Source organism: Camelus ferus, chromosome 6, assembly GCF_009834535.1.
Source record: "Camelus ferus isolate YT-003-E chromosome 6, BCGSAC_Cfer_1.0, whole genome shotgun sequence".
In the NCBI taxonomy this organism is placed as follows: Eukaryota; Metazoa; Chordata; class Mammalia; order Artiodactyla; family Camelidae; genus Camelus; species Camelus ferus.
Window position 1 is genome coordinate 74,504,845 of NC_045701.1, and position 25,462 is coordinate 74,530,306.

Here is a 25,462-nt window from a genome sequence, read left to right on the forward strand (position 1 = left end):
ACCATCTCCTACTCCAAAGCTCCTACACTCAGCCGTGCACCCCCTTAAACCTAGTCCTTCCCAGTGTTGTAAATATGTGTCACTCCCAAAGAAACTACCTTGGGGACAGCACTCCCTGTCTGGGGGGTGTCTTCCTGTCTTGTCAACCAGCTAAATGAAACAGCTTGACTTTGCAACAAGTATTTCCATTTTGGCAAATTCCAGCTGGAATCTGTTTCAGAACTCTTCATCAGACATCTGGATCAAACAGATCTGCTGGCCATAGTGAGTGGGTGACCTTTGTGACTAGCTGTCCTAAAACTAGTCTTCACTTCAGGAAGCCGAAGATAGGGAAGTGCAGCAGCAAAAGCGTGGGCTTTGCCTTCAGATAGATGTGAGCTTGAATGCAGTCTGCAGCTCTAACATTTAGCTCCGTCCTAGCTGTGGGACCTTGGGAAGTTACTTAACCTCTCAGAGCCTTAGTTTTCAAACAACACCTATCTTATGGGGTTACAGGGAGGAACGAATGAGACAAATACATACATACATGTAATGTAATGTAATATGTATACTTCCAGACACATGGTGTGTGCTAAATAATTGGCAACATCTATTTTTATTACTCTAATGCTTATTGTTTGCACAAGCAAAATGAAAGCTGGTAGACTGCCATCTGAGAACATCCACTTCAACCTCTCCTCCTAGGACTCAGTCACTGGGTACCTGGGGTGAAAGTGATGTGGTGGTCAGAACTCAAGTTCCCTCTATCCTCTCTACTGCACTGGAAAGTATCGTGGGACCAGAACTGCCGGGTCTGATGCTCCTCTGCCACTTGCTGTGAGATCTTGGGGAAACTCCCTATACCTTTACAAACTTTAAACAGCAAACAGACAAAAATGGTAAGAGTAGGACGTGGAGGAGAGGTGCAGGGGTGTGGACAATGCATAAAACAACTGTCCTGTCTACCTCACAGGGTTCCATGGAGGATGAAATGTGATAGTGTGTGTGAAACTGGCATACTAACTTCAAGGGGGCATGTAAATACCAGGAATTATTACAGGGAGTTTTGAATATGTCGTCTGCTGGCTCTTTGTAGCACACATTTTTACAAGGTTGTATTTTCTCTTTAAAATGAGAAGCAAACATTTGATTAAGTAAAACCTCATCAACACCTTTGCCAGTAACTCCCTTCCTAGCACATGCTTGATTTTTCCCCCATCAGCACTCACCTACCATTTGTGGAGCAGTCAGCTGACCTGCCTAAGGAACGGCCTCTTTGCTCAACTGTCAAACTGACCTAAAGGAAACCCTTCCACTACTCTCTATTTTACTGACCATTCAAGGAACACTGCAAATAGTATCAAGGTGATCCCATCTCCATATTCACTTCAAGCTGTAAAAGTCTGGGGTAAAATCCTAAGAAGTGAATGAAGAACTCCATATCCACCTAGAACCTTGACAACTTACTGAATCATGGAGGATCTGATGCAGGGAAAACAGGCTCACCCTGCTCAGATTTGGTAAGATCAATTAGACTTGGAAAGGCAGTTTAAAATTTTACCAAAAAAGAAATTGCTCTTTCTGGCAGTGAAATCAATTTGAGAATCCCAAGCTCAACAGAGATTTATTGAGCAACTAATATGCACAAAGCACTATGAATACTACAAAGACATCATCCTTGATTTTAAGAAGGCTGCAGCCAAATACGGTATATAAAAATCTAAGTCATAGAAGAGATTTTGAGTACATATTATCTAGTATCTCATTTAATCTCCCCAACAGCCCTAAGAAATAGTTATCATGACCTTCATCTCAGAGATAAAGAACTGCATTTCAGAGGAATTAAATAGCTTTCCCAAAATTACCCAGCAATAAATAGGCTGAACCCAATTGCCCATCAACAGATGATTGGCTTAAGAAGATGTGAAACGTGTATACAATGGAATATTACTCAGCCATAAAAATAATGAAATATTGCCATTTGCAGCAACATGAATGGACATAGAGAATAATGTAATTAGTGAAGTACGTCAGAGAAAGACAAGTACCATATGATATAACTTGTATGTGGAATCTAACAAATACAAATGAACATATATACAAAACAGAAACAGAATCACAGACACAGAAAACAAACTTATGGTTACCAAAGGGGAGAGGGAGGGAGAGGGGAACAAATTAGGAGTATGGGATTAACAGATACAAACTACTATACATAAAAGAGATAAGCAAGAAGAATTCATTGTATAATACAAGGAATTATATTCAATATTTTGTAATAACTTATAATGGGATATAATCTGAAAAACATATATATATATCTGAATCATTTTGCTGTACACCTAAGATTAACACAGTATTGTAAATCAACTATATTTCAGTTAAAAAATAGGAAATAGGCCAAGCTCAGATTTGAACCCAAGTCTTTTTTACTTCAATGCTCATGGAATTTCTATGACTCTTTACTCCCTCTCTAGATGCCTGCATTAGACAATGTTACTAAAGCCTGAACAATTAGGAGTCATTGAAAATTATTGAGCAGGAAAGTAAAAGAATAGATTTGGGTTTTGAAAGATCAATTAGCCATTAATTAATAAAATGGATTAGAAACAGGGGAGAGATAATAAGGGAGATGGCTAAAAAGCAATTTTAATTGTCTGGCTAAAGGAAAGGAAGGTCTGATCTAGATCAGTGGCAACAGGATGGAAAGGAGGGGCCAGAAACAAGAGACACTGCAAATGTAATTTATCAGATGTGGTAGCTATAGAGAAAAACCAAACTAAAATGAGATGGGTTGCTGCTGACTGAAGTACCTCTATGACAGATGCCTTAGAAGGGTACAGTGACCTTGTATTTGACCTGCCAGTGAGATGAGCTCCTTTTTGACTGCAACATTCCGTGAATTTAAGTAGGGCCTCAATATGGCCTGTTGTACTGGGAACCTGTTGAGATGGACGCCAGGGCCACTTTACAGTTGGCCTGAATTCATGGTCCACCTCTTCAAAAAGTTAGTCATATAACAGCGCTTGGCCCCATCTGTCCACTGATCCCGATTAAAGATATGTAGCAAACGGCTGTCCTGTCTACTTGGTCAGGTGACCGGGTCTTCTGGGCCGCTATTAGCTGAAGTTCAGACCCTAAACACATAAGAAAACTTCCACGCATTTTAAAATATGTTAACTATTACATTTTTTTTTTCAAATACAATAAAGGGGTAGGAGAAACAAGAAGAGGAGCTGAATTCCAAAAGATGCTGTTTTCCAAGAGAATATGCAGTTGGAAAGCTTTATAGACAGTCATTTTAGGTGATACTTATCTCTTTTTTAAATTAATGGGACTTGCTAGTTCCAAGAATCTGTCTGGTCACCTAGGATTTATCCTGCATGCTGTTAGCAAGCAGCAGTCCATAAAAGACAAGATCTAATATTCAAAATGCTTGTAATAGCAAAGTCTTTCCTGACAGTTTTAATAGCATTAAAATGATTGCACACGTCTAGTAAATCTGCTGCCTTTCAACAACTGGAATCAGACCAGATTCACCTTCTGTCTGCTGTATGTAGCCAGAACCCTGAAGACAAGGAAAAGAGTTAGTGCTGGTAATAGCTCTGACCTCCTGATCTTCTATTACCCCCATTAGACTCAACTCATGAAGCCCAACTTTTCTATCTTTCTAAAAAGGGACAGCTGGACAGCAGAACGCAAGGGTATCCAGGGCCTTGTAAAATCACTGAGACGAAACTGCAGAGAGGAATAAATGAGGCAGATGCCCCCTTTCTTATGGACATGAAAAAAAAGAAGTCAGACTTCACTAAAAGTAATATGTACAAAACTGAGACAAATGTAAGAAAGGCCTCCCAGTGTGCTAGGATGGAAACTAAAATTGTCTAGAATGGATTAAAATTGTGGTGGACACCAAAGAGAAGGACTAGAATGACAGTGAACACCAAGATGCAGAAGAGAGAACCATTTCTCAGGGAAGAGACTGGTCACACAAGAGAAGCTCCTTATTACTCAGCCAGGTGAGGTCCACAGTGAGGAAATCCAGGAAAAACAGAGATCTCATTGGAAATACAGTGAACTACATGTGGAGGACTCTGGGTGTTCATTCTGATGAAGCTAGTAATCGACTTGAGCAAGTCATTTAAACTATTAGTCCTTAGTTCCTCAGCTAACCCTTCCAACTCTGTGGTTTTTTATGTTGAAGATTTAACATCTATGAATTTCTAATCTAACCTCTAGAAGTTGGAGAATTGAGAGTTTTTTAAATCATTGAGTCCAATTCCTATTTCCTGACCTAATAAGGGCAATAAAAGGAACATGGAATTTTGAGATTGCATGACTTTTATTACTTATCCTGTGCCTGGAACATCTTGATAAATGCAAATTAATCTAATGAGAAAATTTATCAACATGTATACACAAGTTACCTTTAAAGTTTCTTTAAGCATACCTCAATACCTGAATAAAAATTATGTATACATCTAGCTTAGAAAAAACTGATGTGGAAAATCCAAACTTATAAAACCAATAAGAGCAACTCCTTTATAAAGCTTTACCTTAGCAGTCTTTTGTGTGGAAATATTCTTTTCCTGGAGCATTTAAAACATTTAAAAACTGAATTTGCAAAAACAAATTTCAATAGAAAATTTTTGTATAAATCTAAATGTCGTTAATAAAATATATTCAGAAAACTACCCTAGAGTTTAAAGTGTTTTGTATCAGGATCAAGTTTTGAAACTACAAAAACATATCTGCACTTTGTTATAAATATTTTACTAAAGATCTAATCTCACTGAGAGTAAATGTCAAATTCCACACAATGACCTGAAGCCTGCACACTCTCTCCCTCTCCCTCAACCCCACTAGGCACGACATATCTTCATCTCCTACCTGCCTCTCCCCTCTCCCCAGCCCCTGTAGTTATCTCCCTCCAGCAACACTGAACTCCTCACTCTTCCTATAATTTGCTAGACATGTTCCCACTGCAGAGGCTTTGCACTTGCTATTCCTTCTGATTAGAATGCTCTTCCTGCCAGAAATTCAAAAAAAAAAGAAATTGTTCTTTTCCTCTCAGTGGAGTCTCCCCTGGAGAACTTATTTAAAATTGCAAAATGCTTTAACAGTTTTATTTTCTTCCTTTAGACCACATCACTATTTAACATACTAGAAATTTTACTTACATGTGTTTATTGTAAGGTGTTTTACCTGTTTTGCTGTATCTCAGCACCTTGAGCAGCACCTGGCATAGAGAAGGTAAGGGCCTGGTAAATGCTTGCCGAATTAGTAATCAGTCAAAAAAATGTGGCATCGTGATCTTCGTTTATTTCTTATTTTAAAAATGCAAATGACAAGAAAGCGGGGATAGCAATATTCATATCAGACAAAATGGACTTTAAAACAGAGGCCATAAACACAGACAAAGAAGGATACTGTATATGATAAAAGGATCAGTACAAGAAGAGTATATCACACTCATTAACATATACACACCCAATAGAGGAGCACCAAAATACATAAAATAAACACCAGCAGACATAAAGGGAGAACTTGGCAGGGATCCAGTAACAGTAGGAGACTTTAACACGCCACCGACATCAATGGACAGATCTTCCAGATAGAAAATCAATAAGGCAAGAGAGATCCTAAATGACACAACAGAAGAGTTAGACATAATGGGTATCTATACAACACTACATCCAAAAAAACACACACACATTCTTTTCAAGTGCGTGTGGAACATTCTCTAGGATAGACGATGTACTAGGATATAAAATAAGCCTCAACAAATTTTAGAGGATAGAAAGTATTTCAAGTATCTTTTCTGACCACAATGGCATGAAACTAGAAATCAACCACAGGAAAAGAAATGAGAAAAAAACAATTAAATGGAGACTAAAAAGCAGGCTACTAAAAAAACCAAAGAATCCTAAGAAATAATTACCATCATGTCCAACTCATAGATGAAGAACTGTGTTTCAGAGATATGAAGTAGCTTTCCCAAAATCACCCAGCTAGAATAGGCTGAGCCCAAGTGCCCATCAAAAGACAATTGGCTTAAGAAGATGTGGTGCACACACGTACACACACACACACACAGAGGAATATTACTCAGCCATAAAAAGAATGAAATATTACCATTTGCAGCAAAATGAGTGGACCTAAAGAATATTATACTTAATTAAGACAAGGAAAGACAAATATTATATGATATCACTTATATGTGTAATCTAAAATTAATACAAATAAACTTATTTACAAAACAGAAACAGATTCACAGACAGAGAAAACAAATTCATGGTTGTCAAAGAGGAGAGTGAGGGAGAGAGGGACAAATTAGGAGTATGGGATTAACAGATGCACACTACCATATATAAAATAGATAAACAATTAGGATTTACTATATAGCACAGTAATAGCACAGTATAGTACAGGGAACTACATTCAATATCTTGTAATAACTGATAATAAAAAAGAACTAAATAAAGAACATATATACGTACATATATACATTTAAAAAACTGAATCATTTTGCTATATACCTGAAACTAATGCAATATTGTAAATCAACTATACTTCAATAAAAAAAATTACAAGACGGCTAAAATAACCTCTCATTCATTTTACAAGGTGTCAACAATGAGAGATAGGGCATGGGTGTACTCATTTGAAGGGACTTTGTGAACTACATGACTAGAAATGCATATTTGTGGAGTTCCTAATTTGTTATGAATTATATATAGTTAGTCTTAATTTCAAAGAGTTCAAAAACAGATTTTCTCTATTTTTATCCAGAAAATGATATAGTTACAGCTTAGTTGTAACTAGTGGATAAACTTTCGTTAGTAAGAATATTAGTGTTTGATAAGTTAGATGACTCTCAAGAATTCTGGGGGTTGTTTCAAATGGAGAAACACCATAATTTGAGCCAGGAATTTCAAGAGTCTGGGCCTCGTATTTGGTCCCATAAAATTCCAGAAACTTGTGGCTTATTAAAGCATGGTTTGCTTTACCTTCAAACATTTCCTCTTAAAATTTATTTACAAAGATGCTGCATCTTATTCATAATTGATGTACATGTAGAGGTTTGTATCTATCAGTGGCAGCTGAAAAAAAATTAAAGCCAAATTCAAGCTCAGTCAGTTTGTGTATCTCTTCTGAAAGTATGTCTTCATTTCCACCCTACTAAAGTGATTCTATCCAACTCACTCTACTTCCATAATGGAAAATAAAAGCAGTATGAAGCCATCAGTTTCCTTGATGTGGTTTGAAAAAGGGTTAAAGTGCTTCATTGAATAAGTTTATAATTAATGCTCTTTATCTCCCTTCCCATTGTTTTAAGTTTTTGTTTTCAGTTGCCTTCAATATCAATCAGAATGTGTCCAATGGGGAACAACAATTCTAAAGACTGTTTTTTCCAGTTTTGCTGTACGTTGCTGATTTGATATAGAGAGAAGGTATTTTGAAGCTGCTTCTTCATATGAAGTAAAAGTTTACATTTCACTTTGGTATCTTTCAAATATCCCACAACCTGGTGATTGTTGAGACTTTGGACATCAAGAAAGCTCATGATCCTGATCTCTTCCTTCACCACATCTTGTAATCAAAACCAACCTACAAAGCTTAGCACGCCCTTATGAAGAGTGATGCAAAGGCAGCTAGTAAACCAGCTTTCTTTTTTTTAGTGAAATGTTTGTAACTTTCCTTTCTCCTCTTCCATTAGTAAGTGGAATCAATTTTTCCATGCTTAGGCTAAACATCTTAAATTCCTTACTAGTAGGGGGTTAGACCACACTGGTTCATGTATACTAGCTAGTCTGATAAAAATCTCTTTTGCTGTATTTTCAAGCATGAAGCACCCTAGGGAAAGGTAAGCTGGATTGGACCTGTGGACTGAGTTCTGAAATAACCCCTGGACTATGAGTCAGATGACCTGAGTTCCTGTCTTGAAATGCCAGTTACTAATTCTGGGAGTAGGGACAGTCATTTAACCTCATTGAGTCCTCAACTAACTCTCCTATAGAATAGGATCACCATCACCTATAGAATATTTCACCATCAGAGGAATATTTGAGAATTAAATAAAACAATGTCATTACAGTACTTTATGAACTGAATGGTATCATATAAATGTGATAAATTATTTCAACTGCTGCTACGATCGTCAGCTGAAGTTTGGTCCATGTCTGATTTCTGGGATGGGCTATGTTCCCTTTATTTATCATTTGGCCATTAGTTTTGCAATTCAAAAGCTGCACAAATTATTCAGCTGCATTGGACATTTGTAATGGGTAATATTGCTGAAAATAAATAGCTTTGTGAATGCTTTTTGCTCTGAAATTTTCTTGTGACCTTTTTTTCTCAGGCCAATTTTGGGCAAAATTATGCAAGGGTATTTTCAGCACCTCCCATTATTCTTCTGCCAACACCATCTCAGTCTTTTCAGTGCCTTTTCTTTTCTAGAGTGTCTAATGCTTCATCTGGCTCTGGTGCCAGAAGAAAACCTCAATCCAGTAACTGTGATGCTCCACCCTTGATTGCCCATGTGGATGGCACCCACAATGGGCTCCTGTTCTCCAACACACACTTCCACATGTATCTGGCTAGAGATCCATTCTTGACAAAGACAGCCCATCTGAATAAATAATTAGCACTGCATTGATAATGGAAATAATGGCTATGCACCAAGGTTTAAAATTTACATGTTAATATGTGTTTTTAACGCCTTACCTGAAAGGCCATGGGGTCTTTCTAGGGTTGTTTCCCCCAAGAGGAATCCCCCCTTTTCTCTTCCTCTTCTTTATCTAGTTAATGCTTTTTCTGGCTTCATCACCAAAGGAGAAGTCTTCTCTGATCTCCCTAACTAAATTAATTCATGCCAATGTAATTTCTTACAGCATCATGTTTTTTTCCTTCATACCATTTATCATAGTTGTAATTTTACATTTAATTACATATTTTTAATGACTTTCATCCAACTCTATTCTAAGTTCCAAGAGAACATAGACTATCTTATATTTTACTTTTCATCTCCATGCCCCAGGGCCTAGAAAATAGCAGGTACTCAATAAATATTAAATGAATTGACAGGCTCATACATGAAAAATTCATTTTTTATCAGGGAGCTTTTACTTTTGAATCACCTCCTGAAGGTGATCACAGAAGGTCAGTGGGAGTTCTTATCTGCAAGCAAAACTTGACCCTCTTTCTGGCTGTTTCAAGAAGGGGTGGGTTTATGTGAAGGACTTTTGGGGTAATGGCAGCATGCGCTCATCAACAAATGAGCTGGATGCTGGGAGATCAGACTTCAAAACACTAGAAAATAAGGGTAATATGGATGTTTGAAACCAGAAAAGGAAACACAAGGATCTGTGGACAACAAAGCTGGTCTAAATGCCCCCTCTGTTGCCACCTGCATTGTTGGCTCTCCTTCCACTGTAAATACTGCCCCTGTTCATGTGCTGAAATGAATCTGGTCTCCAAATACCACCATCTTCCTGTGTCACTAACTAAAGGGTAGATATGTGTATAGTCTATCTGGGCTCATAGAAGCTTGGAGGAAACAGAGGTAAAACACTTCTTCCATATTCTGTTTGGCTAAGCTTAGATCATGTGCCAGATATGGCTAGAAGAAGGATTTTTAGTGGGAAGAGACCACAGCAGGCAGGCACCAGGAATTACAATCTAACTCAAATTGTTTCCACTTAAGAGAAAGCATTCCATGGGAAAATCAAGAGGATGAATGCTGAGCTTCAAAAAACCTCATCAACATCAGCTACAAGCAAGTAAGCAGTCAATATTATTCCAGCTTTGTTAACCTAAAAAGGAAAAAAGAAAATCTGAAAATAGCAGAAAGAATAAGAGAGAAGCATCAGAATCTTTCCCATGGGTCCAGGAAAAATTGTGAAATGCAGAGATGATAAATCTCCCATAGATTCAGACATTAGGCTTAATATGGACTTTGCCAGTCTTTCTACATTGAATCACTTAGCAATTAGAATTCCACTGAGCCTCTGTATCTTTTTGGTGACTATAATCATCTATAATTAGCTAAGATGGAAAAGTATCTTCCCCCAAATAAACCTATGCCAAAAGTCAAAGGTCAAAAGTTAAAGCAATAAACAAAACCCTTAGTTTTCCTCATTTTATTTCCCTTAATGCATTCAGATTCCACTCAATTACCAGAATGCAATAACAGGATGTTATACCCATATGCTCAAAACATTGCCCAAGAGAAATGGATTACTTACTGTCTGATGCTGCTCTACAGAAACTTCCAAAATTTCTCGATCCTTCCATTTAACTGCTCCCCATGTCCACATTCTCTGTGCTGTTTTTCTTTTCATTAACATCTCTTCTTTCTTTTTCTCTTTTATTGTTTAACTCTTTTCATCTACAATGTCCTTCCTGTTCATTAGTTTAGCTATTTAAAAGTGAAAATCAAAGAGCTAATACCAAATATTATCAAGGAACCCTTCTTTTTAACTCCAGATGATTCCTTTCTGCGGAGGGATCCAAATCAATGTAACACTGGGCCTCTGTTACTTGACTCACTCACCTTGGAAGTTTGAACTTATCCAAAGAATAAACCTGGCCAGGGTAACCTAGCTCTATACTTCTTCTTCTTCTTAGGAGTGGGCTGGGAACCAGCCCCATCTCCTCTTAGCATGTGCCTTCTGCTGCTTCTCCAGGCCAGGAGTTTGTCCATGTCCAGCGTCGTAAAAGACTGAGATATTAAGACAGCCATATTCAGGGGATCTGATCTCTCATATAACAGGCTCCATTGTGAGCACGGATTAATTTTATGAGGTGAGATGCTGTTCTCCATTTGCCACTCCTTTGTTTCTTTTCTAACCTTCCAATACCTAACTGGGAAGAGGGGTGCTATTTGAGGACCCTTCAGAAGCCAAAACATCAAACACTTTCCACTTAAATTTAACTCAACAGTATTCATATTTACAGATTTGCCTCTCTCTGGGAAGTGAGTAAAATCTGGGGGAAACTGAGGAGGAGAAATGAAGCACCCAGGGCTTTTCACTGAGGTTGATGAGTTAGGTGCATACCTCTGGTCTAGAAGGTATTTGTGAGGGACAAGTCCTGATGAAATCATAAGAAGAGAGTTTAAAATGAGAACATCTGGCTAGTAGAGTCCACAGAGGTTAAAGGACTGGTGCTCCTCCCCAACGTGCCATCACCGATGTTATGAGGAACGTTTATTGTCTTCTGTTCGCTCACATGCATTGCAAATGGGCACCAGGTGCTCCAGGCCTCTTCTGCTGTACAATTAGTAGCAAACCATGCATGCAGTACAATTGCTTGGCCCCCTGAGTGATTTGGCTTTTCAGACTGAAGAGGCCAAGAGCAAGCTGGCAGTTCCCCCACCACTCAAATCACAGCTGGCTGCTCTATTCACAGGACTCCATCCCAGCCTCATCAGTGTGTGTCCAGCCTGCTGGGGCTCAGTAGACTCTTGGAGGAAACAGAAGGGGACATTTTAGACTGATTGTTTTCAGGAACAATCCACCACACTGACTGTTTGTCTATAAAGGGAAGTGGCAATGGGTCTTAGATTCATTTTATTTGCAGAGGACTTTTATACCAATAAAGTCAATTGTTCAAAATAATACTGCAAAGGAGGGTTCATTTATTTCAGATTTTTAATGGCAAAAATTAAACGGGAAAACCTTCTTACGTTGAAAGGATGAATCAAATCCCTGAACTCAGGATGGCTTCAGCTATTCATCTACATAATCTTTTTTAAAAAATGTAAGTCAGATTATGTCATTCACCTGATTAAAATCCCCAGTGAATACTCTTGTACCTAGAATACCACAAACTTTGTACATGTCATATTCCTTCCTACCTTGGGATCATTGCTCTGAATCTTCCCTCTGCTTTAGACACTTGCTTCCCCTGCTCCCAACACCTTGAACGTGACTGGCTCACACTTAGTAGTTGGTTCTTAACCCAAGTGCCACCTCATCAGAGAGACCTTTTCTGACTATTTTATTTTAAGAGGTACACTCCCACCCCAGTCATTCGCCAGCTTGTTTTGTTTTCATTTCCATTCATTGTTTATCTCCCTCTCTAGAGTAGAAGCTGCATGTGGCAGGGATCTCGACTGTCACATTCATCGTGGAAGCCCCACTTTCTGGAACAGCGCCTGCTGCTACGTGTCAGGCACTCAGATGCTTTGTTGAAACGTAGCAACTCAATCACTTACGATGACAATTTGAAATATATATATTTATATATAACAGTAATATATAAAAATGTTATATTTAAAATGTAAATATATAGATTATACATAACTGTAAATAATATGTAGTAAGTGAATGTTTCTACATCTGGTAATTATATCAATTAATACCATTTGTTGAATAGCCTAGTATATTTAAGATTAATCACCTGTTGTTCTCTATAAATCCCTACATAGTACTACAGAGCTACTATCCCAAAAGAAGGAATACTGGACAGACAAAACTTATATATGTTCACTACATAGCCCTTTGAACAGAATATACCCAGTGTGCTTGCTACCTCATTCCATCATTTCCTGCTTATAGCAATCAGGGGAGACATAAAGGTGCTTAAACAGACGGCAAAATGCGGATAAAATTTGTGGTTTTACCTATGTTTCTATAAATAGGAAGCAGTAGATCCAATTAATGTAGAACCTTAATTTTGGAGGATATCTGAATTAATACTATTTCAACAATTTACTATTTTTTAAAATTATTTCTAGCATTCTTGGTCACATCATCCTAAAGTGATGCCATGGCACCCATAAATAATGGCTACACAATAAATAACAATTTGGTTTCTTTTTACAATGTCATTGAACTTTTGAGTAGCCTACTTTTTAAAAAAAAATCAGGAAAACAATTCTCACTGTGTAGATTTTTGATGTTTGTCTGAATTTTCCATTTTTAATTCAATGTTTGTTCTATTCAATCTTAAGCTGTTATGCATCAGAATTGAGACAGGACCCATATTAAACTTTAAATCTCTTTTAGCAACTGGATTATATCAGTACGCATGTGCGTGTGTGTGTATGTGTGTGTGTGTGTGTATCTGTGTGTCACATACAGAGGTAGATTCATTCTCATGGATCCTTTAGAATAGCTCTAGGAGCCCATGAAAGTATTCTTATTTTTGAGGCTTCCAAGTTATATTAAGGCTCTTTTAGTTACAAGTGACAGAAACCCAAGTAAAACCAGATTACATCCATGCCTAAGGAAGTGCGTTGCTACATAAAACCAGGACATAAATCAAGGTACTTCAGAGAATCAGGGAAAGCGCTCCAGGAACAAGGACCTTAGGTGCTAGAACTGGAACCTGCGATCACAGTACTGTGAGCTCTTTCTTACTTTCCATCCAACTCATCCGTGCCTGACTCTGCAGCTCTTTGTATGTTGGTTGAATTATTTCCTGCTACACAGATGCCTTCCCCATGTTGCCATGAATGCAACATCCATCAGCTTAAACTTAGCACAGGAAAAGAAATCTTTTCCTTTTCTCAATGTCCTTATGTCAATCCCAGGGAAAGATTTCAATTGCTCTTACTTTAAATGCTGACTGTTGTGACCAAGGTTGACCGAGTCTATTAGCAAGAAGAGAGATCTCACTGGATAGAAAAAAAATAATGTTATTACAGTACATTTCAAAGGTTAAGAATCAAAATTGCTTTACTTTTATCATTTACCAAGGGCCTCTTTAGATTTAGGCATTTGACTATGCATTGTCAGCACAGATAAAATGCACATTTCCTAGCGCAATTCACATACATGCTTAATGTTATTTTTGCATTGAGCTAGGTGCTCAAGATACAGAATAGTTATGATTTTTTTTCCCTCTGTGGACTTACAATATAGTTTGGGAGCAAGGCTATAACTATTAAAAGAGTCATATATGATAGCTTTTAAGTACCAGATGAGACATGCAGCTGATTAGTGCCATAGAATTTTTCAAAGGAGTCAGCACTACTGGGGCTAAAGTAATCTGAGATATGCTCACGGAAGAAATAGGACCTGAGTTACTGGCAGATCTCAAAGGACAGAAAGAACGTAGATATGCAGGCTCGCCATCTCTTCCAGAGATAACCTTTCCATGCTGTTTAAATGTGCCAACTATGGTTGAGCTCCGTGGAGGTCCTTGCCCAGCATTTCCCTCTAGAAATTCAGAGTGGGCATTGAGCCTGGGGTGCAACCACTCACCTCTCTGGCTTCAGGGTTCTGGCTAGCAGGAGATGTACATAAAGATAAATTGCCAAATAAGGATCTGAGTATCAGCTTCATAATGTGCCAGGAAAGGGCTCTTTCGTAATTGCTAGGTTGAAAAGGAAAGAGTTTTGTTTTGGTTTTTAACCTTTGCCTGTGTGTTAGTTTCTTAGGACTGTTATAAAAAATTACTACAAACTTGAGGGCTCAAAACAACATAAATTTATTCTCTTATAGTTCTGGGGTCCAGAAGTCCAAAGTCAAAGTGCTTAGAGGGCCACACTTCCTCAGAAGTTTCTAGGTGAGAATCTGCCCTTGCCTCTTTCAGCTTCTGGTGGCTTCATGGCTTGTGGAAGCATAACTCCAATCTCTGTCTTCATCTTTACATGCCTTCTCTCCTGCGTTCCTGTGTCTCATCACAGATCTCCCTCTGCCTGTGTCTCATAAGGACCCTGTCCTTGGATTTAAGTCCTGCCCTAAATCTAGGATAATTCCATCTCAAGATCTTTAGCTTAATAATTAATATCTGCAAAGAGCCTTTTCCAAAAGATTACATTCACACGTTCTGGAGGTCAGGACTTGGACGTATATTGGGGCAGGGTGAGGGCACTATTTAATTCATACACACTGTACTGAAGATAGTTGGCCCCATTTGACTTATCTTCCCAGCCACATGCAAGAAAAAAGAAATTAGCACTCCCCACTTCTACCCAAGTTTAATGCCTGTGTATTTGAAGAACAGGAGAGAACTAAAGGACAAGGGCACCTTCTGGGTCTGAGCATATTCTAACCCAAGAGATCAAGGCAGAAAGGTACTTCTATTCATGATTAGGGCCCTCCCTAGAGAAATGTGGTCCAGTGGAAGTGGGGTTTTCACCAGTCATATTCACGACTCCTCATCCTTGGAGACCAGTGAGAAAGATATGGAAGTGAGCCTGGACAGTCCTTCCCAACCATTCCCTCGCCTCCTGGGAAGGAAAGAAGTCCTCTCCTTACTGAAATTCATAAAAGGAGAATATGGGACCTTACACTCACGTCTCCTCTTCTGGCCTTTAAAAAGAGAGGCATCAGCATGAGAAGCTAACAGGACAAGTCAGTCTAGAATGTTCAAAACATTGGCTCCATACTGACACATAGATCTATCCATTCATTCATGTGTCAGATACTCAGCCATGTAGGCTAAGCACCTCTAGGCTCTGTAAATAGAATGGTGAATGAGGTAGTCATGATCCCCGCCCAAACAGGAAGTACAGTGCGATCAGTGGAACAACATAATATGTTACAATTGCATCTTCCCTCGTCTAAGTGTTGTGATGCAAGAGCACAGACCGGGAGGTATGTCATACAGTTTTGAGGGATTGGGGGAGGCGGTGGCATTAGGACTTAGAACCAAAGAGAAAATGTCTGGGTAAAGGGAAGCAAGGTAGGGCAGATGACAGGTGAGAAAGAATCTGGAATGGCAGCTGCTGGTAAGATAAACAGAAGTTAGAACAAAAGGGCCTTGTAAACAATATAAGGTGTTTGGACTTGTCCTACAAGCTTTGAGGAGTGATTGAAGAACTAGTGACATAATCATACTTCCATGTTGAAATGCTCACTCTGCAGCAGGAAGGACTGATTAGAGCAGAGAATACCAGCAGGGCAGGGGCCAATTAAGATCTTCTTGTGATAAAATAATTGGTGCTTATTGGTGTGTTAGACACCGAAATAAATCTGCATCCCCTGTGGCCCTTCTATTCAGTTATCCTCACCTCTAATTCCCCAGTCTGTGGGTCACAATGGCCAGTCCAGGGTAGAAAGAAGTTAGGAAATGCTGTTTGAACTTCACTGAGATGCATCTTTGGCTTCAGATTGCAAAACAAAAGAAATTATTGGCCTTTGTAAGTAAAAATTGACTTGAAGCATAGCTGGAGCTGGGGTCTTGATGTCATTAGGACTGGGTCTCTGTCCTTCCTTCTCCTTCCATGTCTTAATTCTGCTCTCTTTCCTGTTGGCATCACCCTCAGTCCAGTGGCCTGCTACGTTAACTCAATGAATGCATCTTCCTAGTTTCATGATCAGTAGGAAAAGTACTTACATTTTTGAAAGAGTTGCAACAAAAGTCTTCTCACTGGTACAAATTCGATCAAACATCCAACTCTGAACTAACTAATATGGCAAGAAAATAGAATATAATCATTAGGCTGGGTCTGGTTAAGGTGCTTATCCCTGGAGTAGGGCATAGATCCATCTTGTATAATGTATACTACAACTGAGGGACAGGTAATTTTTAAAAATAAATCCTAAGAGTTGCTATTGGAAATAAAGGATATGGATTCTGGACTAACAAAACCAAAAGATGTTTACCATACATCTTTATTCTTACAACCTGCCAAACACAGATTTACATAATCAATATGGATTTTTTTTCCATTAATAATTTCAGATTGTGGACTAGATTCCTGGACCTTGGGAAAAAGAGGTTAGAAAAGCTTGGGCTCTTTTATAAGCAAACCTGGCCTCTTAGCCCAACCAGGCTGTAGCATTATCAGTTGTGTGGCAGCCAGGTAGATTTCATTCTAGGGCAGAGAAGACTGCCAGCTGGTTATTCTGTGCCCCATTTCAATTTAGGTCTTAAAGAAAAGGATTAGCACCTCAAGTAAAACCAGCTTGGCCTCAGGAAGTGAGGCCAAGAGAACAATTAACAATACAAACCCCAGGGCTTCGTCTTTCTCATTGGAGGACTCTGCATTTCATGTAGAGCAAGATTTCTTTCAATTCCATTCCCAAAAAGTGCAACTCAGTGACTGAAAGTATCTGTGGGGGATACAAAAATTATCTTGGCCAATTCACTGTCCAAGAGTCTTGGAGTCAGGACTCTGGCCAAAGATGGAAGGAGGCCCTTTTGGCTGCAGAAGACACCTGGAAATCCAAAAGCAGCAGTGAATACAGTAGAACTCTTGGTGGCTAACACCATGGAAGAGCATTACATCAGATTCCAATGTGTCTTCTCTCCAGCTACTCCTCTTTGGCCAAAGAATCATGAAGTTACAATGGAAAGAATGATTTTCTCTAGTATATCCTATAATTGGAATTTTGGACAATGGACCAGAACTTGGCATCACAATTCTTGTTTGTTTGTTTTTTTGTTTGTTTTAACAGTGGATATCCATCTTTTCTGCCTGTCTATTTCCCTTTATTGTACTAATATATCCATCTCAGTGGTTCAGGTGACATTCCAGGGATGAATACATAACCCTGGCCTGAGAAAACACTTTGGCCACAGTGATTGGTTCATTGATGAGTATGTGTCCTAATTAATGAGATCAGTGAGAGTCAAACCAAAGAAGAAGTTCTGACTGGGGATCCTTCAATAATAAGCAATTTTACCCACGTAAAACCCGGCACCATTCTGGAACTCTGAAGGCAATGGTTTTGTTTCAGTTATCTACTGCTGCCTAACAATCTCCCAAAACTTAGTGGCTTAAAAAAGAAATTGTCTTATTTGCTCACGATTGTATGAGTCAGGAATTCTGGCAGACAGAGAAGGGATGGCTTATCTATGCTTCCTAATGTCTGGAGCTGTCAGTTGGTGGGCTCAAATGGTGAGGGGTGGTTGAACAGGGGCCAAGCGTTTCGCACTTTGGTTCCAACTATTGTCCAGATTCCTCAGTTCACCCTCAAGTGGCCTCTGTATGTGACTAGCTTGGGCTTCCTCACGATACGGTAGGCTCAAGGTAGTAAAATTTCTTTCATGACAACTGGGTTCCAAAAAAAGAATATTCCAATAGAACAAGACATTGAACATCCAACATTGGTAGAAACACTTATTAATCTTCTACCTGAATCTTGATTTCTGATAGTTTTTTGGCTAAAGCAAGTCATGTTGTTAAGCCCAGGGTCAGTATGGAGGGGGTTAAAGTAAGAGTATGAATATTGAGAAATGAAATTCAACTGTGAGGAGGGGGAACTAACACATCAAGTCTACTACAGGCTTGGACACTGAATTTCTCACAAAGAAATGACCAGTCAAGCTGCTTCTTGGAGACCATAGACCAGTTTTCAATTAGGAAAAAAAAAGCATAGCAGTCACCAAACTATTGCTGCTGCTAAGAGATCGCCTTGTACAAGAAAAGCTTTTCCTTGGGAACTTAGGAGAAATAACCAAAGGATATCATGAGGGGTACTAATTTCCTCCTTGGTGTCCTTGTAATGTGGTTGTAAATGGAAATGTGACTTCCCCTTCTAGTTAAAATCTGGTGAAGTCTGAACTTAGGACTTACAGAGAATAACAATAAATGTGTGGAATTTTAAAGCCCAGACTACTTCCTTAGCTTTCGTCCAATTTCTCCACATGACATTTGAGTCACATACAACCAGCGACTCCTGTAATATTTTAAAGCAAACTAACCAAATAGAATATATATGCTCCTTTATGAGAAAGGATAAAATTTCAAAAAATTATCATGAAAACCTCTATCACAGTGAGTCAGCTATACTACAACTTATCAAAGTATTTTCCTTTTCTCATTAGCCCAGTGTAGGTTGTCTTAGTCAGAGTTCTCAAGAGAAACAGAACCAAAAGGATAGATACATACAGATATAAAGAGATTTATTATGAGAGATTGGTGTGTGCAGTTACAGAGTCTGAGAAGTCCCACCATCTGCCACCTGCAAAAGCCAGTGGTGTAGTTCTAGTCCAAACCCAAAAGCCTGAGAACCAGGGAAGTCAATGGTATAAAGTCCTGGTCTGAGTCTGAAGGCCCAGGGAGTAGGAGCACTGATGTTTGAGGCAGAAGATGGATGTCCCAGCTCAAGCAGAGAACAAATTTGCCCTTCCCCTACCTTTTTGTTCTACTTAGGCCCTCAATGGATTAGATAATGTCCACCAGCATTGGTGATCTGCTTACTCAGTCCAAATGTTAATCTCCTCTAGAAACACACCCAGATACAGACACACTCAGACACACCCCAAAACACTCACAAACACACCCAGATATAATATTATACCAGCTATCTGGGCACCCCTTAGCTTAATTAAGCTAACACATAAAATTAACCATCTCATTCATCAGTGCTACAAAATCTACTTTTCTAAGAGGAAATACTTTCCAAATGGATTTGATTTAGAAGGTTATCATCTGTCCCTTGCCTCTAACTTCTTTCACCAACAAAAGGAAACTCAAAGTTGATCTCCCCTCCTAGTTAATGGTGACAATGGCAGATTTCTTTGATAAAACCAAAACATTAATTAACAGCTAAAATGGGAAGGGAAGATGAATCTCATTTGATGATATTAGTGCGTGTTTCAAAGACATTCCTCAAGGAAAAGTAGTCTGCTTGGTATAGAAAGCATCCCATTAAGGGGAAATACCAAGAAGAAAGTGCGCCCATCTCCACGTGGGAGAAGAGAAGTCTGACCTTTTCTACAGAAAATAACTTTGCTCTCTTATTCTTTGCATCTGGCAAACTCTCTTCTACGACTCAGCTAGGCTGAATGTCAACCACTTGATTTGTTCTAACTCAATCGGACCACAACGAAGGAGTACAAATGTTCGAATAAATATCAAAACTTTTCCTATTAATATCTACCCTCTTTAGCATTAAAAAAGCCTTCGACTTTAGTTAGTCAGCCATCAAATTTTTATTTCACGTCTAGTATACGCGTCTAGGTGGCAGGACTACCAGTGGGATGAAGACAACGTCCATGCTTAAGGACTTACATTTATGTGTGCAGGAGGGGCAAGGAGTGAAGAGAAATACAGTAAACACACAAATAATAAGATTTTATGTACTGATTAGTGTTCTGAAGAAAATAAAATGGTGCTATAAGGGCAAATGATTAAGGGAAGGAAGATGAAATGGTTTATAAGATGACAAGGACTTGGGTAAAGGAAGATAAAGCTGCTTTAGCTAAGATAGTGGGACTTACCATTCTGAGATCAAGGGGTTGGTAAACGCTAGTGAGAGGTCACAAATGGACAGTCTGGGACTATCATCTAAGTCATCTGACTCCACACGCTTTATAGTGACTGTGTAATTTATTGTTGTTATGACTTTGTTAAATTTACATCTGTTAAATGGAACAGTGGGTGCCAGATGGTGAGCCACAGTTCAACAACTGGCCACCAGGGAAAATGAAGTAGACACGTGTGTCGTTCACAGGTCCTGGAGGGGCCACACAGGGAAGTCCTGGCAGAGTGCAGACAGAGGGAGCTGCAGGACCCGGGGCACATGTCTTTAATAGCATTCACGGGTGGAGTGCTTTCGGGTTCCCAGGCTAGAACCAGACTGGTCAATCCAAACCAAAAGAGCAGGATTTTGGTCAGTCCCACAGGGGTCTTATCTCCGGGACGCGTGGGCATACAGGTGCTGGGAGGCAGCCGAGATTGCGGATCACAAGTCTCTCGGGGAAGTCACATCAAGGACTCACATTTGCTTGTGCCTCTGTGGCTGCTGCCTGGAGCGTGTGTTTGCAAGAGGGGCTACTGTCAGTTTAAGGTCCCGCAGGCTGCTTGGCCAAACAGAACAGAAGCTGAGGCAACAATATCGTAGAGTAGCTTAGCTCAACTTTCAACAACTGTCCAAACAGGGACACTTCTGAGAGTGAAAGAGGATCTATTAATTACTTCGAGGCAATAGGCATACATGCTACTGTCTTGGGTGGGCAAGGACATGCAGCCACACTAAATTTAGTGAAGCAAAATACTCTGGTATCAGTCTTCATAAAATATTAAGAACGGCAGCAGTGATAATAGCTTAAATGTGGCATTTACCTCTGGAGGTATTTAGGTTCTTTCACATGTATTATCTAGCTGACTTTCTTAAGGAAAAGAGAATGTGTCACAAATAAGAGAGTTGTTCCAGATAAAAAGACAAAATAATTCACAAAGATTTCATGACACACCCTTACATTTTACAAATACAATGTGAAAACTTTAGAGGCCCTGTTTAAATTAAATACAAAGGATTGCAAAGGGAATAGAAACATAAAATTAGCATTTACTATGCACATAACGAACACCAGGCAGTGCTAGGTTCTGGGAGAGCAAGATGAATAGAAGGCCATTGCCCTGGAGAAACCCTATTCAGACAGCTAAAGAACACTGCCTGCAGGTTAAGAATATTTGCTATGTGTCGAAAATAAAGACCATGAGTGGTTTCTGCCTTTTGTTTCCTCCATGTTTGTATAACCCCAAAGTGGGAAGACTTTAGCCACTGTTGGGTGTGCACTGCTGTCTGGCCACTTGTGCTGCTGTTCCCGCCGTGTCTGTGTGTTCCTGCAAAAGGAACACAATGATTCCATGACTTTCTTCTTCATGGTGATGTTTGAAGACAAAAGAGATACAGAGGTGAATGCTGTTATGAGAAAGCTGTCTGGGGGCAATGTTTGGGCATGACAACCTCTCTGGTCTTATTCCTTTCTTCTCTGTCTTTGAGAACAACCAGTATCTACCTCTAGCTTCCCTGTTCACTATGAAACCCAAGCCTTAGGGACAAATTTGATGTATATCCAATTGAATCAGTTGGCTTCTTGTCCCTGAGTTCAAAACTTCCTACTGATTGCTAAAGGAAGGTTTTGTTCCTGGTTGGAGGAATTTCAGAAATCTTGGCAAGACCAAGGAGGGGGAGTTCTGAGAGGCAAGGTGCCTATTCTGATGAGATGTAAAGCCTAGCAGAAGGGAAAGTTGAATCCAAGATATCCCAGACCCCCCAAAAAAAAAAGCATTCTAATACCTTAAAGATTCTGAGAGATGGTCATGCCTTTTAGGAGCTGGGTATGGGATGGGAGTGGTGGTGGAGAGGTGAAAGGAAATCACTGTAGACATTGTGAATAATCCCATTTTCTCCTCTTTGCAACCACTGTTAATGCAGCAGCTGGTTCCAAAACTTTTCAAAGTCACTCAGCAAGCTGGCTTGGCTAATAAATTAGGAGCTATAAAAATCTGGTATTTGTTTTCCAAGAAAGCAATAGGAACCCAAACTCAGGAGACATTTTCCCCCATTCATTCCTTACTGACAGGAGACAATGAACTGAGACCTCCAGGGCAGCTGGGGAACCGCCTGCCACAACCTGTAAACCCAGAGGCTTCAAGTTCAAAAATGATCTTTGTCACTAGCCTGGCCTGAACTCCTGCACGTTACATAACGCAGTTCCCTCACACGTAAGTTGGCAAAACAGTAGAAATTCAATCAGAGGGTGGCTGTAAAGATTTTTGTTAAGCCAAGTGCAACAGTGAACGTGCACTGAGAAAAGTCAATACGCATTTGTCAATTGGCTGGAAATGAAAGAGAGCCACAGTGGGAAGACTCTTGTGAGTCGTAACCTGCCCAGTCTTCCACCTCTGTGAAGTAACAGCCAGAACAGTGGGAGAGGATGGTCTAATAAACATCCTGAAGGTTGCACTTCTTCCTTGCAAATCACTCAAATGAGACCTCCCAGGTGGAGGCAGATGAGAGGAACCCCATTGCCAAAAGAAGGGGGCAGATTTGGGGGATAGAAAAGGAGCTCAAAACACAACCAAAACATTTGTTCCCGTGCCTCCATGATATCTACCTTTATTCATTCACTCTTTCATGCATTCATTCATTAAAACAGTGATTTTTTATTGAGCTTCCATGCTGGGACAGACATTGTTTTGGGCATGTGAACTCAAGACCCCGTTCCTGCCATGAAGTTTACAATACAGTGGAAGAAGCCATAATTCAGTGATATGAGTGTCTTGCCCAGGAAGATGAAAGGATGCTGTGGGAACCCAGCAGAGGAATGCCTAGCTAGAACATCTGCAGGGAGGATCAGGTAAGCCTTCCAGAGGAGGTGATGTCTAACCTGAAAATGTAAGACATGAGTTAGTCTAGCAAAAGTTTCAGGAATAAGCAGGTGCTGGGAGAAGCTTTCAGGAAGGGGAACCGTGTGCCCAGAGGCTCAGAGACCTTTGTAGCTTCGCCCCTACAAGGTAAGCAATGCACTAGATGCAATGTGATACATTAAGATGAGCAAGCTACTACTCTAGGAAGCCAAGGACATAAACCTAACAAATAAGATGGCTTCAAAAATCGAATAAGGCAAAGCATAATTAATATGCCAAAGATATCTTAGGTTTGGCTGGCTGAGTTGGCTCAGTCCTCCAGCCCATCCTCTCCCACATCTCCCACCCCCAAGAAACTAAACTAGTTTTTAGGATAAGTGCTTACCAAGTAACTGTTTCATAGATGATCTTCCTCTTCCAATTCTTACGATAGCATAACAAGGAGGAAGAATTAGAGTCATTCTGTATTTGTACACATACCTGAAATACGACCACTTCAGCGGTTAAAAGAAAGCCCTATTGGACCTCAATGAGTCAACATTGATTTACTCTGTCTAATCAGTTCAGCAATCTGAGCTTCTAAGACTACACCACTGTGTCCTCTTATTCGGTATTTATTCTCGACTATCTTATCTTGTAACAGTGACAACAGTGATGTATACCGACCAGAGCACAATGAAAGGCCCCCTTGTGGGAAGAGCCAGTGGCCCCTAACTTTTGTATTCCCTGCTCAGTATCTAACACAGAGACATACATTTCAGCAAACATTTGGGCAGGGACTATCCTCTCCAAGAATTGCTAAAACCCTTTGGGCCCTCTAGGTGCTGCTTGGCCTTGAGGAACACTGGAGAAGAAGTCTCAAGGAATACTGTGGTCTTTCTCTGGCCCCTGGTAAATGGAGCATCTGACCTGGTTTTGTCTTTCCTATCTCATATTCCAGTATGATTCAGCTGACCTGGAGCTTCAGTGAAATGCTGTCTGCCTGAACCCTGGTGTCCTGCCTCATGGCCTGAGGCCTAGCTGCCAAGTCACCATGGCTGCTTGGATTCCTAGCCTTCTGGTTTTCCCTTGTCAGAATCTGGTCATGTAATAAAGTGCAGCCTCTGCTCTCCTGGCAGCTTACAGTATCTGCTCCATTTCACTTGCATTTACTCCACGCACTTTTGACAGGTCATCCTCTACATGAAACCACAGTTGAAAGTGGCATCTGATGAGGCTCTGAAGGGCTCTCTCTGGGAATGAAAGAGAAGCCAACAACAAACAAAACATCTCCCTTGAAGCAGAGCATTTAGGGGCAGTGTTCCTGGTTGGGGTGTCCTCTCTCTGCTGTGTCACTATCTTTGTTCTGCTTATTTTGGCTTCTTCCCAAGTAGATGCTAACTGATCAGTGAAAAGCAACAGGAGGAGGGACATACTAGAGAGCTTAAGGAATATGCAGCCTGGCTTATGGCCTCTGAATATATGGGAAGTGGCTTCATAGCTACATTTCAAAACAGGTGTCATCTTGGTTGATCCAGATTCTCCTTCGAAGTGTTGTAGAAAGACTGTGGGCTTTCAGCTTCACCTACTAGTAGTTGGAAAGTTATATCCCTGCTTATAACAGGAGTATGTAGTCCTTACTTGAGAATCAGAATGTCAGCCCTGCATTTCAGAACACTCTTCAACAGAGAAAAGTCACTCCCATTTCTACACTCCAGTCGCCCCTCATTAAAATGGTTTCTAAACATCACCCCCCACTTGTCATCCCAGCAGTTAAGGTAACAACTAAACAAGAGCGTATCTTAGAAAAATACAGAATATTCTAGGCAAGTCTAAATGCATACTGTTGAGATAAGGGATTCTACCATTGCTAGAGAAGTTATAAAAAAAAAAAAAAGCTTTCCCCATGATCATAGATTTGTTTTCCTAAGCTAAAATTGTTATTTGAAATACAAGTATCCAAAATATAAATGATGATTCTCTTGTGGCCAAGTTGTGAGGAAGGTAGTTAAGTCTGGCATTAGTATTCTCCTTGGGGTTATTGTTTTTTGTCACTAGGAATGGCTGAGTTGCCAAGCTCACCCAGGATTAGAAGTGTTTCTGAACTGCCTCAGTGTGCACACAGGTCAGAATCTGTACCCGTGGGACAGCTGGCTCTTAACTGCAACACTTAATCGGGTTCCCCTGGGCACTGCCATGTCACAGTTTCATGAACATCATTATCAAGCCTGATTTTTGTCCTGTGGTTGCAACAATGGATGTTTGACCTACTATATGTTTTAACTCTCAGAACCAAATACCAAAAACCATGTTTTTTGTTTTTTGTCTGTTTTTCAGGTGAGAATCTTTGGGAATATGGCCTGGACTTTGGGGTTTTTTTCCTAATCTTTTTGGTAAAATATGACCTTGACCTTGCCCTTTCCTGGTCCCCTATCACAAACGCTCTCCTTGGCATGGGGAGGTAATCACCAGATTCTCTGACTGGGGACATTCAAGGTT

The 25,462-nt window shown here is 39.9% G+C and overlaps 2 long non-coding RNA genes across 4 annotated transcripts in view; one reads left to right on the plus strand and one right to left on the minus strand.

Moving 5' to 3' along the window:
* LOC116664368 overlaps window positions 1-25,462 on the minus strand; it is an 82,491-nt gene that overhangs the window by 12,524 nt on the left and 44,505 nt on the right. The gene's annotated exons all lie outside the window — the stretch shown is intronic.
* Window positions 15,463-25,169, plus strand: LOC116664367. 2 transcript variants are annotated; one of them, XR_004320876.1, is made up of 4 exons: window positions 15,463-15,530; window positions 22,198-22,339; window positions 22,774-22,974; window positions 23,925-25,169. It is a non-coding gene; the product is annotated as an uncharacterized LOC116664367 (long non-coding RNA). The 2 variants fall into 2 exon arrangements; XR_004320875.1 differs by lacking the exon at window positions 15,463-15,530 and adding an exon at window positions 21,296-21,526.